This window comes from Rhinoderma darwinii, chromosome 3, assembly GCF_050947455.1.
Source record: "Rhinoderma darwinii isolate aRhiDar2 chromosome 3, aRhiDar2.hap1, whole genome shotgun sequence".
Lineage (NCBI taxonomy): Eukaryota > Metazoa > Chordata > Amphibia > Anura > Rhinodermatidae > Rhinoderma > Rhinoderma darwinii.
The window spans coordinates 261,359,966-261,370,995 of NC_134689.1; the positions used below are offsets into that span (position 1 = coordinate 261,359,966).

An 11,030-nucleotide genomic window follows, 5' to 3' on the forward strand; every position below is an offset into this window, starting at 1 on the left:
AATGTACTGAAGAAAACTCTTTGTGGGGTGGAATGTAAAACACAAAAGCAATTTGTCCAATGCTTTTTGAGTAGTAAAAATTGCAAGTTTATTTTATTATTCAGGTTAATAGGATATCAATATGAATACACGTTTGCATGTATTTTCTACTGACGTGACGTGAATCTTTGGTGTAAAAGTGGCCTGTTAGCTCAGTTGGTTAGAGCGTGGTGCTAATAACGCCAAGGTCACGGGTTCGATCCCCATATGGGCAATGTAAGCTCACTTTTGTTACAGAGTTGAATAGTTGATAATATTGAAAAAAGGTCCATCAAATTCAACCTATAAACCTGCCGTGTTGATCCAGAGGAAGGCAAAAACTGTCTTGGAGTGCATTCCAATGTTGTCATTAGGGGGAAAATTCCTCCCTTACTCCAAATATGGCTATTAGAATAAATTCCTGGATCAAAGTTCCATCTCCAGAATCTGGTACAAATATGATGAAATTTTATATTTTTCAAAAAAACACTTTTCAATGTGGCAGAGAGTTCAATCGTCGAACTGCTCTTACAGTAAAGAATCCCCGTCTGTGATGAGGTCCTTTAATTACCTTGCTTTCCCTTCTTTGCACGCATTCTAGTTCAGCAATGTCCTTCTCATACACAGGTGCTTAAAACTGTACACAATATTCCATGTATGGTCTAACCGGTGATTTATAGAAATTCAGAGTTTGTTGCATGAAATCATCTTAGAGGTTCAATTTCAACCTTAAGGACAAAAATAATATCTTGATTTTGCCTCTTTGTATTCCGATAGTCATAACTTTATTATTTTTCCGTCCTCATAGTCATATAAGGGCTTGTTTTTAGCGAGACAAGTTCTTTTTTTTAATGGCAGCATTTAATGTACCAAATAATGTACTGAAGAAAACTCTTTGTGGGGTGGAATGTAAAACACAAAAGCAATTTGTCCAATGCTTTTTGAGTAGTAAAAATTGCAAGTTTATTTTATTATTCAGGTTAATAGGATATCAATATGAATACACGTTTGCATGTATTTTCTACTGACGTGACGTGAATCTTTGGTGTAAGAGTGGCTGGTTAGCTCAGTTGGTTAGAGCGTGGTGCTAATAACGCCAAGGTCACTGGTTCGATCCCCGTACGGGCCATAGAAGCTCACTTTTCTTACAGAGTTGAATAGTTGATAATATTGAAAAAAGGTCCATCAAATTCAACCTATAAACCTGCCGTGTTGATCCAGAGGAAGGCAAAAACTGTCTTGGAGTGCATTCCAATGTTGTCATTAGGGGAAAAATTCCTCCCTTACTCCAAATATGGCTATTAGAATAAATTCCTGGATCAAAGTTCCATCTCCAGAATCTGGTACAAATATGATGAAATTTTATATTTTTCAAAAAAACACTTTTCAATGTGGCAGAGAGTTCAATCGTCGAACTGCTCTTACAGTAAAGAATCCCCGTCTGTGATGAGGTCCTTTAATTACCTTGCTTTCCCTTCTTTGCACGCATTCTAGTTCAGCAATGTCCTTCTCATACACAGGTGCTTAAAACTGTACACAATATTCCATGTATGGTCTAACCGGTGATTTATAGAAATGCAGAGTTTGTTGCATGAAATCATCTTAGAGGTTCAATTTCAACCTTAAGGACAAAAATAATATCTTGATTTTGCCTCTTTGTATTCCGATAGTCATAACTTTATTATTTTTCCGTCCTCATAGTCATATAAGGGCTTGTTTTTAGCGAGACAAGTTCTTGTTTTTAATGGCAGCATTTAATGTACCATATAATGTACTGAAAGAAAACTCTTTGTGGGGTGGAATGGAAAAATAATATCTTGATTTTGCCTCTTTGTATTCCGATAGTCATAACTTTATTATTTTTCCGTCCTCATAGTCATATAAGGGCTTGTTTTTAGCGAGACAAGTTCTTGTTTTTAATGGCAGCATTTAATGTACCATATAATGTACTGAAGAAAACTCTTTGTGGGGTGGAATGGAAAACACAAAAGCAATTTGTCCAATGCTTTTTGAGTAGTAAAAATTGCAAGTTTATTTTATTATTCAGGTTAATAGGATATTAATATGAATACACGTTTGCATGTATTTTCTACTGACGTGACGTGAATCTTTTGTGTAAAAGTGGCTGGTTAGCTCAGTTGGTTAGAGCGTGGTGCTAATAACGCCAAGGTCACGGGTTCGATCCCCGTACGGGCCATGGAAGCTCACTTTTGTTACAGAGTTGAATAGTTGATAATATTGAAAAAAGGTCCATCAAATTCAACCTATAAACCTGCCGTGTTGATCCAGAGGAAGGCAAAAACTGTCTTGGAGTGCATTCCAATGTTGTCATTAGGGGAAAAATTCCTCCCTTACTCCAAATATGGCTATTAGAATAAATTCCTGGATCAAAGTTCCATCTCCAGAATCTAGTACAAATATGATGAAATTTTATATTTTTCAAAAAAACACTTTTCAATGTGGCAGAGAGTTCAATCGTCGAACTGCTCTTACAGTAAAGAATCCCCGTCTGTGATGAGGTCCTTTAATTACCTTGCTTTCCCTTCTTTGCACGCATTCTAGTTCAGCAATGTCCTTCTCATACACAGGTGCTTAAAACTGTACACAATATTCCATGTATGGTCTAACCGGTGATTTATAGAAATGCAGAGTTTGTTGCATGAAATCATCTTAGAGGTTCAATTTCAACCTTAAGGACAAAAATAATATCTTGATTTTGCCTCTTTGTATTCCGATAGTCATAACTTTATTATTTTTCCGTCCTCATAGTCATATAAGGGCTTGTTTTTAGCGAGACAAGTTCTTGTTTTTAATGGCAGCATTTAATGTACCATATAATGTACTGAAAGAAAACTCTTTGTGGGGTGGAATGGAAAAATAATATCTTAATTTTGCCTCTTTGTATTCCGATAGTCATAACTTTATTATTTTTCCGTCCTCATAGTCATACAAGGGCTTGTTTTTAGCGAGACAAGTTCTTGTTTTTAATGGCAGCATTTAATGTACCATATAATGTACTGAAGAAAACTCTTTGTGGGGTGGAATGGAAAACACAAAAGCAATTTGTCCAATGCTTTTTGAGTAGTAAAAATTGCAAGTTTATTTTATTATTCAGGTTAATAGGATATCAATATGAATACACGTTTGCATGTATTTTCTACTGACGTGACGTGAATCTTTGGTGTAAAAGTGGCCTGTTAGCTCAGTTGGTTAGAGCGTGGTGCTAATAACGCCAAGGTCACGGGTTCGATCCCCATATGGGCAATGTAAGCTCACTTTTGTTACAGAGTTGAATAGTTGATAATATTGAAAAAAGGTCCATCAAATTCAACCTATAAACCTGCCGTGTTGATCCAGAGGAAGGCAAAAACTGTCTTGGAGTGCATTCCAATGTTGTCATTAGGGGGAAAATTCCTCCCTTACTCCAAATATGGCTATTAGAATAAATTCCTGGATCAAAGTTCCATCTCCAGAATCTGGTACAAATATGATGAAATTTTATATTTTTCAAAAAAACACTTTTCAATGTGGCAGAGAGTTCAATCGTCGAACTGCTCTTACAGTAAAGAATCCCCGTCTGTGATGAGGTCCTTTAATTACCTTGCTTTCCCTTCTTTGCACGCATTCTAGTTCAGCAATGTCCTTCTCATACACAGGTGCTTAAAACTGTACACAATATTCCATGTATGGTCTAACCGGTGATTTATAGAAATTCAGAGTTTGTTGCATGAAATCATCTTAGAGGTTCAATTTCAACCTTAAGGACAAAAATAATATCTTGATTTTGCCTCTTTGTATTCCGATAGTCATAACTTTATTATTTTTCCGTCCTCATAGTCATATAAGGGCTTGTTTTTAGCGAGACAAGTTCTTGTTTTTAATGGCAGCATTTAATGTACCATATAATGTACTGAAAGAAACCTCTTTGTGGGGTGGAATGGAAAAATAATATCTTGATTTTGCCTCTTTGTATTCCGATAGTCATAACTTTATTATTTTTCCGTCCTCATAGTCATATAAGGGCTTGTTTTTAGCGAGACAAGTTCTTTTTTTTAATGGCAGCATTTAATGTACCAAATAATGTACTGAAGAAAACTCTTTGTGGGGTGGAATGTAAAACACAAAAGCAATTTGTCCAATGCTTTTTGAGTAGTAAAAATTGCAAGTTTATTTTATTATTCAGGTTAATAGGATATCAATATGAATACACGTTTGCATGTATTTTCTACTGACGTGACGTGAATCTTTGGTGTAAGAGTGGCTGGTTAGCTCAGTTGGTTAGAGCGTGGTGCTAATAACGCCAAGGTCACTGGTTCGATCCCCGTACGGGCCATAGAAGCTCACTTTTCTTACAGAGTTGAATAGTTGATAATATTGAAAAAAGGTCCATCAAATTCAACCTATAAACCTGCCGTGTTGATCCAGAGGAAGGCAAAAACTGTCTTGGAGTGCATTCCAATGTTGTCATTAGGGGAAAAATTCCTCCCTTACTCCAAATATGGCTATTAGAATAAATTCCTGGATCAAAGTTCCATCTCCAGAATCTGGTACAAATATGATGAAATTTTATATTTTTCAAAAAAACACTTTTCAATGTGGCAGAGAGTTCAATCGTCGAACTGCTCTTACAGTAAAGAATCCCCGTCTGTGATGAGGTCCTTTAATTACCTTGCTTTCCCTTCTTTGCACGCATTCTAGTTCAGCAATGTCCTTCTCATACACAGGTGCTCAAAACTGTACACAATATTCCATGTATGGTCTAACCGGTGATTTATAGAAATGCAGAGTTTGTTGCATGAAATCATCTTAGAGGTCCAATTTCAACCTTAAGGACAAAAATAATATCTTGATTTTGCCTCTTTGTATTCCGATAGTCATAACTTTATTATTTTTCCGTCCTCATAGTCATATAAGGGCTTGTTTTTAGCGAGACAAGTTCTTGTTTTTAATGGCAGCATTTAATGTACCATATAATGTACTGAAAGAAAACTCTTTGTGGGGTGGAATGGAAAACACAAAAGCAATTTGTCCAATGCTTTTTGAGTAGTAAAAATTGCAAGTTTATTTTATTATTCAGGTTAATAGGATATCAATATGAATACACGTTTGCATGTATTTTCTACTGACGTGACGTGAATCTTTGGTGTAAAAGTGGCCGGTTAGCTCAGTTGGTTAGAGCGTGGTGCTAATAACGCCAAGGTCACGGGTTTGATCCCCGTACGGGCCATGGAAGCTCACTTTTGTAACATGCTTGTTACAGAGTTGAATAGTTGATAATATTGAAAAAAGGTCCATCAAATTCAACCTATAAACCTGCCGTGTTGATCCAGAGGAAGGCAAAAACTGTCTTGGAGTGCATTCCAATTTTCTCATTAGGGGAAAAATTCCTCCCTTACTCCAAATATGGCTATTAGAATAAATTCCTGGATCAAAGTTCCATCTCCAGAATCTGGTACAAATATGATGAAATTTTATATTTTTCAAAAAAACACTTTTCAATGTGGCAGAGAGTTCAATCGTCGAACTGCTCTTACAGTAAAGAATCCCCGTCTGTGATGAGGTCCTTTAATTACCTTGCTTTCCCTTCTTTGCACGCATTCTAGTTCAGCAATGTCCTTCTCATACACAGGTGCTTAAAACTGTACACAATATTCCATGTATGGTCTAACCGGTGATTTATAGAAATGCAGAGTTTGTTGCATGAAATCATCTTAGAGGTTCAATTTCAACCTTAAGGACAAAAATAATATCTTGATTTTGCCTCTTTGTATTCCGATAGTCATAACTTTATTATTTTTCCGTCATCATAGTCATATAAGGGCTTGTTTTTAGCGAGACAAGTTCTTGTTTTTAATGGCAGCATTTAATGTACCATATAATGTACTGAAAGAAAACTCTTTGTGGGGTGGAATGGAAAAATAATATCTTGATTTTGCCTCTTTGTATTCCGATAGTCATAACTTTATTATTTTTCCGTCCTCATAGTCATATAAGGGCTTGTTTTTAGCGAGACAAGTTCTTGTTTTTAATGGCAGCATTTAATGTACCATATAATGTACTGAAGAAAACTCTTTGTGGGGTGGAATGGAAAACACAAAAGCAATTTGTCCAATGCTTTTTGAGTAGTAAAAATTGCAAGTTTATTTTATTATTCAGGTTAATAGGATATCAATATGAATACACGTTTGCATGTATTTTCTACTGACGTGACGTGAATCTTTTGTGTAAAAGTGGCTGGTTAGCTCAGTTGGTTAGAGCGTGGTGCTAATAACGCCAAGGTCACGGGTTCGATCCCCGTACGGGCCATGGAAGCTCACTTTTGTTACAGAGTTGAATAGTTGATAATATTGAAAAAAGGTCCATCAAATTCAACCTATAAACCTGCCGTGTTGATCCAGAGGAAGGCAAAAACTGTCTTGGAGTGCATTCCAATGTTGTCATTAGGGGAAAAATTCCTCCCTTACTCCAAATATGGCTATTAGAATAAATTCCTGGATCAAAGTTCCATCTCCAGAATCTAGTACAAATATGATGAAATTTTATATTTTTCAAAAAAACACTTTTCAATGTGGCAGAGAGTTCAATCGTCGAACTGCTCTTACAGTAAAGAATCCCCGTCTGTGATGAGGTCCTTTAATTACCTTGCTTTCCCTTCTTTGCACGCATTCTAGTTCAGCAATGTCCTTCTCATACACAGGTGCTTAAAACTGTACACAATATTCCATGTATGGTCTAACCGGTGATTTATAGAAATGCAGAGTTTGTTGCATGAAATCATCTTAGAGGTTCAATTTCAACCTTAAGGACAAAAATAATATCTTGATTTTGCCTCTTTGTATTCCGATAGTCATAACTTTATTATTTTTCCGTCCTCATAGTCATATAAGGGCTTGTTTTTAGCGAGACAAGTTCTTGTTTTTAATGGCAGCATTTAATGTACCATATAATGTACTGAAAGAAAACTCTTTGTGGGGTGGAATGGAAAAATAATATCTTGATTTTGCCTCTTTGTATTCCGATAGTCATAACTTTATTATTTTTCCGTCCTCATAGTCATATAAGGGCTTGTTTTTAGCGAGACAAGTTCTTGTTTTTAATGGCAGCATTTAATGTACCATATAATGTACTGAAGAAAACTCTTTGTGGGGTGGAATGGAAAACACAAAAGCAATTTGTCCAATGCTTTTTGAGTAGTAAAAATTGCAAGTTTATTTTATTATTCAGGTTAATAGGATATCAATATGAATACACGTTTGCATGTATTTTCTACTGACGTGACGTGAATCTTTTGTGTAAAAGTGGCTGGTTAGCTCAGTTGGTTAGAGCGTGGTGCTAATAACGCCAAGGTCACGGGTTCGATCCCCGTACATGCCATGGAAGCTCACTTTTGTTACATGCTTGTTACAGAGTTGAATAGTTGATAATATTGAAAAAAGGTCCATCAAATTCAACCTATAAACCTGCCGTGTTGATCCAGAGGAAGGCAAAAACTGTCTTGGAGTGCATTCCAATTTTCTCATTAGGGGAAAAATTCCTCCCTTACTCCAAATATGGCTATTAGAATAAATTCCTGGATCAAAGTTCCATCTCCAGAATCTGGTACAAATATGATGAAATTTTATATTTTTCAAAAAAACACTTTTCAATGTGGCAGAGAGTTCAATCGTCGAACTGCTCTTACAGTAAAGAATCCCCGTCTGTGATGAGGTCCTTTAATTACCTTGCTTTCCCTTCTTTGCACGCATTCTAGTTCAGCAATGTCCTTCTCATACACAGGTGCTTAAAACTGTACACAATATTCCATGTATGGTCTAACCGGTGATTTATAGAAATGCAGAGTTTGTTGCATGAAATCATCTTAGAGGTTCAATTTCAACCTTAAGGACAAAAATAATATCTTGATTTTGCCTCTTTGTATTCTGATAGTCATAACTTTATTATTTTTCCGTCCTCATAGTCATATAAGGGCTTGTTTTTAGCGAGACAAGTTCTTGTTTTTAATGGCAGCATTTAATGTACCATATAATGTACTGAAAGAAAACTCTTTGTGGGGTGGAATGGAAAAATAATATCTTGATTTTGCCTCTTTGTATTCCGATAGTCATAACTTTATTATTTTTCCGTCCTCATAGTCATATAAGGGCTTGTTTTTAGCGAGACAAGTTCTTGTTTTTAATGGCAGCATTTACTGTACCATATAATGTACTGAAGAAAACTCTTTGTGGGGTGGAATGGAAAACACAAAAGCAATTTGTCCAATGCTTTTTGAGTAGTAAAAATTGCAAGTTTATTTTATTATTCAGGTTAATAGGATATCAATATGAATACACGTTTGCATGTATTTTCTACTGACGTGACGTGAATCTTTGGTGTAAAAGTGGCTGGTTAGCTCAGTTGGTTAGAGCGTGGTGCTAATAACGCCAAGGTCACGGGTTTGATCCCCGTATGGGCCATGGAAGCTCACTTTTGTTAAATGCTTGTTACAGAGTTGAATAGTTGATAATATTGAAAAAAGGTCCATCAAATTCAACCTATAAACCTGCCGTGTTGATCCAGAGGAAGGCAAAAACTGTCTTGGAGTGCATTCCAATGTTGTCATTAGGGGAAAAATTACTCCCTTACTCCAAATATGGCTATTAGAATAAATTCCTGGATCAAAGTTCCATCTCCAGAATCTGGTACAAATATGATGAAATTTTATATTTTTCAAAAAAACACTTTTCAATGTGGCAGAGAGTTCAATCGTCGAACTGCTCTTACAGTAAAGAATCCCCGTCTGTGATGAGGTCCTTTAATTACCTTGCTTTCCCTTCTTTGCACGCATTCTAGTTCAGCAATGTCCTTCTCATACACAGATGCTCAAAACTGTACACAATATTCCATGTATGGTCTAACCGGTGATTTAAAGAAATGCAGAGTTTGTTGCATGAAATCATCTTAGAGGTCCAATTTCAACCTTAAGGACAAAAATAATATCTTGATTTTGCCTCTTTGTATTCCGATAGTCATAATTTTATTATTTTTCCGTCCTCATAGTCATATAAGGGCTTGTTTTTAGCGAGACAAGTTCTTGTTTTTAATGGCAGCATTTAATGTACCATATAATGTACTCAAAGAAAACTCTTTGTGGGGTGGAATGGAAAACACAAAAGCAATTTGTCCAATGCTTTTTGAGTAGTAAAAATTGCAAGTTTATTTTATTATTCAGGTTAATAGGATATCAATATGAATACACGTTTGCATGTATTTTCTACTGATGTGACGTGAATCTTTGGTGTAAAAGTGGCCGGTTAGCTCAGTTGGTTAGAGCGTGGTGCTAATTATGTCAAGGTCACGGGTTCAATCCCTGTACAGGCCATGGAAGCTCACTTTTGTTACATGCTTGTTACAGAGTTGAATAGTTGATAATATTGAAAAAAGGTCCATCAAATTCAACCTGTAAACCTGCCGTGTTGATCCAGAGGAAGGCAAAAACTGTCTTGGAGTGCATTCCAATGTTGTCATTAGGGGAAAAATTCCTCCCTTACTCCAAATATGGCTATTAGAATAAATTCCTGGATCAAAGTTCCATCTCCAGAATCTGGTACAAATATGATGAAATTTTATATTTTTCAAAAAAACACTTTTCAATGTGGCAGAGAGTTCAATCGTCGAACTGCTCTTACAGTAAATAATCCCCGTCTGTGATGAGGTCCTTTAATTACCTTGCTTTCCCTTCTTTGCACGCATTCTAGTTCAGCAATGTCCGTCTCATACACAGGTGCTCAAAATTGTACACAATATTCCATGTATGGTCTAACCGGTGATTTATAGAAATGCAGAATTTGTTGCATGAAATCATCTTAGAGGTCCAATTTCAACCTTAATGGACAAAAATAATATCTTGATTTTGCCTCTTTGTATTCCGATAGTCATAACTTTATTATTTTTCCGTCCTCATAGTCATATAAGGGCTTGCTTTTAGCGAGACAAGTTCTTGTTTTTAATGGCAGCATTTAATGTACCATATAATGTACTGAAAGAAAACTCTATGTGGGGTGGAATGGAAAACACAAAAGCAATTTGTCCAATGCTTTTTGAGTAGTAAAAATTGCAAGTTTATTTTATTATTCAGGTTAATAGGATATCAATATGAATACACGTTTGCATTAATTTTCTACTGACGTGACGTGAATCTTTCTTGTAAAAGTGGCCGGTTAGCTCAGTTGGTTAGAGCGTGGTGCTAATAACGCCAAGGTCACGGGTTCGATCCCCGTATGGGCCATGGAAGCTCACTTTTGTTACATGCTTGTTACAGAGTTGAATAGTTGATAATATTGAAAAAAGGTCCATCAAATTCAACCTATAAACCTGCCGTGTTGATCCAGAGGAAGGCAAAAACTGTCTTGGAGTGCATTCCAATGTTGTCATTAGGGGAAAAATTACTCCCTTACTCCAAATATGGCTATTAGAATAAATTCCTGGATCAAAGTTCCATCTCCAGAATCTGGTACAAATATGATGAAATTTTATATTTTTCAAAAAAACACTTTTCAATGTGGCAGAGAGTTCAATCGTCGAACTGCTCTTACAGTAAAGAATCCCCGTCTGTGATGAGGTCCTTTAATTACCTTGCTTTCCCTTCTTTGCACGCATTCTAGTTCAGCAATGTCCTTCTCATACACAGATGCTCAAAACTGTACACAATATTCCATGTATGGTCTAACCGGTGATTTAAAGAAATGCAGAGTTTGTTGCATGAAATCATCTTAGAGGTCCGATTTCAACCTTAAGGACAAAAATAATATCTTGATTTTGCCTCTTTGTATTCCGATAGTCATAATTTTATTATTTTTCCGTCCTCATAGTCATATAAGGGCTTGTTTTTAGCGAGACAAGTTCTTGTTTTTAATGGCAGCATTTAATGTACCATATAATGTAGTGAAATAAAACTCTTTGTGGGGTGGAATGGAAAACACAAAAGCAATTTGTCCAATGCTTTTTGAGTAGTAAAAATTTCAAGTTTATTTTAT

At 36.0% G+C, this 11,030-nt stretch overlaps 4 non-coding genes across 4 annotated transcripts; all 4 read left to right on the forward strand.

Annotated features, from left to right (window-relative positions):
- Window positions 1–2,141: 2,141 nt before the first annotated feature.
- On the forward strand, window positions 2,142–2,215 carry TRNAI-AAU (transfer RNA isoleucine (anticodon AAU)). The gene has a single exon. It is a non-coding gene; the product is annotated as a tRNA-Ile (tRNA).
- A 2,956-nt stretch (window positions 2,216–5,171) lies between these two features.
- On the forward strand, window positions 5,172–5,245 carry TRNAI-AAU (transfer RNA isoleucine (anticodon AAU)). The gene has a single exon. It is a non-coding gene; the product is annotated as a tRNA-Ile (tRNA).
- Window positions 5,246–6,250: 1,005 nt separating this feature from the next.
- Window positions 6,251–6,324, forward strand: TRNAI-AAU (transfer RNA isoleucine (anticodon AAU)). Its single transcript has one exon. It is a non-coding gene; the product is annotated as a tRNA-Ile (tRNA).
- Window positions 6,325–10,208: 3,884 nt separating this feature from the next.
- TRNAI-AAU (transfer RNA isoleucine (anticodon AAU)) lies at window positions 10,209–10,282 on the forward strand. Its single transcript has one exon. It is a non-coding gene; the product is annotated as a tRNA-Ile (tRNA).
- The last annotated feature ends 748 nt before the right edge of the window (window positions 10,283–11,030 follow it).